The sequence below is a fragment of the Nylanderia fulva genome, unplaced genomic scaffold (genome assembly GCF_048542155.1).
Source record: "Nylanderia fulva isolate GAGA-0341 unplaced genomic scaffold, ASM4854215v1 Scaffold498, whole genome shotgun sequence".
Taxonomy (NCBI): Eukaryota; Metazoa; Arthropoda; class Insecta; order Hymenoptera; family Formicidae; genus Nylanderia; species Nylanderia fulva.
Genome location: NW_028190585.1, coordinates 67,799 through 71,325, shown reverse-complemented (window position 1 = coordinate 71,325; position 3,527 = coordinate 67,799).

Here is a 3,527-nt window from a genome sequence, read left to right as displayed (position 1 = left end):
AAAATCATTTCACTTATTTCTCTTTTTTTTACATTAGCTTCATTGTGTAAGATGAAAACATGCGACCAATCGAAGTCATGATGAAGTGAAGCTCTGTGTTTACTAATGACCGAGTAATTAGATTCATGTTTCTTAATATTATAGAATTATGTTCTTTTATGCGTGTCCGAAAGTAACGTTTGGTTTGCCCGATATAACATGAAGTACAATTCTTACAAGAAATTCTGTAGTGTGAGCCTTCCCAGTGAGAAATAATAGTTGAATCGACGTCGATTTGTTGTCGAATCGATGTCAAATTCGTCGAATCGATGTCGAATCGATGACGATTCGACCAATCATTTCTCACTGAGTTACTTCATCATGACTTTGATTGGTCGCATGTTTCTATCTTACATAATAAAGCTAATGTAAAAAAAGAGAAATAAGTGAAATGATTTTTATCAAAAAACATAAGAATTCGATAAAGGACCAGGCTCGATTTGGCCGATTTTCGGCCCCCAACCGATTCAATTGATTTTCATTGGAATATCTTCTAGGGTCAGTAAGATATGAGAAAACATGATTTCCGATCGAAAAAATAACGTTACATGGAAGGGGGAGTGTCTAATGTACCAAAATGTTGATATCAACAGTCTATAAAAATCGATGAATTTTGTCATTTAAGTTAATGTTGCACTACTAAGGTACCGATAATCAATACATGGTTGTGCACAACTCTAGAATTATCATACGATTCATACAAGTGGATTTGATTTCGATACTGGCGTTTTCCCCCGCGATATAGAGCGCGATTTTTTATAGACTGTTGATATCAACATTTTGGTACATTAGACACTCCCCCTTCCATGTGACGTTATTTTTTCGATCGGAAATCATGTTTTCTCATATCTTACTGACCCTAGAAGATATTCCAATGAAAATCAATTGAATCGGTTGGGGGCCGAAAATCGGCCAAATCGAGCCTAGTCCTTTGACGTTCGCGATTTTATAGAAAGCCGTGATTTATAGTGCAATTCATGTCGTTTAGCCCATTAATTTGCTCTCTAATGTTATCTGTTTTTAAATTTAATTTTTTGCATGCTGTAGATGTTATGAAATTGAGCTCGCTCGCGCTATCTAACAATACTCGCAGCTTAGAATCACCTCTCGCTGTCACAACGTTCACGATGGCTGTTGCCATCAATATGCGTTTGTGTTGACCGTCGATATGTTGATTGTGTGCGCCCTCATACGATTTGCTGTCGCCCGTCGATGACCCTCTCCCGGCATCCGACATTGAGCAAAGCGTGGCGCCCACGGACGACTCGTCTGGACTCCCCGACGGACCCCTCGTTGACTCCGCCGACGACCCAAGTGTCCGTTTTTCCCGCGTGACATAGCGTGTTGTGCCGCTCACCGCACTCCCTACAGGAACTGGACCTGCAAATTCTAGCAAAGTGATCTGGTCGCAAACAATTAAGACAAAGTTTCAACCGCTTGATTTCCTTTATATCCGATTCTCGACAGATTTTATAATGAATCCATCTTTTATTGATGCTTTCTATTGCCAGATCTAGAGGTACATTGGTGAAGAGAGAGACTACATCCAATAAAATCATTACCCTCATCATCACTGATTATTTTTCCCGATAGGATACTGCACATTTCAAAACTATTGCTAATATGGCTCTTTACCCGTGGGAGACTGGAATGTAGAATTTCATGTATAAAGGATGCTAATGAATGTAATGATGTGTTGATTGAGGAAACTATGATTCTGAAAGGGGTATTTCTTTATGGATTTTCGGCAGTCCATAGGCTTTTGGTAGGAGAGAATCGCTCGAGGATAACTTATAATATTCTTTTTGTCAATATAGCCTTTATTCGTCCATATTTTTAATTTATTATTTAGTTCTTTTTCGATTTTTGAGCCTGGATTTTTATTAATACCAAATATGTGTCTTTGTCATTTAAGAGGTTCTCAACTTTATTCACATAATCCATTTTATTCATGGCCACCGTGACATTCCCTTTATCAATAAATTAAAATTATGTCGCAACATAATAAAAATTCGATAAATTCAAATTATGTAGAGGTGTAATAAAAATTCGATGAATTAAAATTATGTCGAGACATAATAATTCAAGAATTTTTATTATGTCGAGACATAATAAAAATTCAATGAATTAAAATTATATGTTGAGACAATTAAAATTCAATGAATTAAAATTATGTCGAGACAATTAAAATTCAATGGATTAAAATTATGTCGAAACAATTAAAATTCAATGAATTAAAATGATTTCAAGACATATTTTATTTAACAAGGATAGAGAATGTATCGCTATAAAGAGCCAAATATAATACTTAGCAATTTGCTAAGACGAGGAACAATCTCTAAATTGAGATTTTAAATTCCTCTTCCCTTTACCTCCCTAAAGTTGATCAGTTGGAAAGAACAGTCGCCCGGTTAGCGGAAGGTTTCGGGTTCGATTCCCGATTCAGCCGACGTTTTCGGACCGATATATTTTTCTCGTCTACATCAACTTTAGGAAGGTAAAAGGAAGAGGAATTTAAAATCTCAATTTAGAGATTGTTCCTCGTTTTAGCAAATTGCTAAGTATTATATTTGGCTCTTCACAGCGATACATTCTCTATCCTTGTTATTTACGATAAAAGCGTTCTAGCTATATTATTGATAATTTATTTATTTATTTATTGATATAAACGGGAAATTTCCCTTTAGTTACAAACAGTTAAATACAAAACCAGAAGAGGACATTAATTAATTAAGCGCAAAATTCAAATCATAAATCTCACAAACAAAACAAATAAAATTGCTATAAAGTTCAGTAAAAAAAAAGTTATTGACAAAAATGTAACTAGTTGTCTGATTGGCGTAAGCATTGTGAGCAACGAACGTTTAAACAAACCCAAAGACGCTTGGAAGAAGCAATGCGGTCTGAGTATATGTTCGCTGAAGAACAAATCCGATTCAGAGGTTTAAATTTATTTATTTAGTTTATATGATGTCCGATGTGATTCCACATAAAAAACGCACCGGTGCCTGGCTAGCCTCCCCGGAACATGGAGTCTTACAAAACTCAATAATTCGGGACAGATTATTCGCCCATTAATTAAATGAAACAACAGCGTTAAGTCATAGACAGTCCTACGACATCGAGCGTTTCGATCTTTACTAAGCTTTGAAACCGAACATAATTATGATCTATGTAACGCATAGGGCTATCGGTGCAAAAATTGACCCTTCGGAAAAATCGATGCTTCTTTCCAACATAATACAACGACCGCGTATTCCAGGTGGAGCCTGACCAACGCACAATACAGCAATCTCAATATGGCAACATCGGAAAAATAATTACATGCCCGCGTGACAAATCCAAGTTTTTTATACGCAGAATTCGTAACAGCATGGATATGTTTATCAAACGATAAGTCAGAGATGAAGTTTACCCCCAGATCACGCACAGAATCTACCATAGAAAGAGATTTTTTATTTAAAAAATAATTATGAATATATGGATTT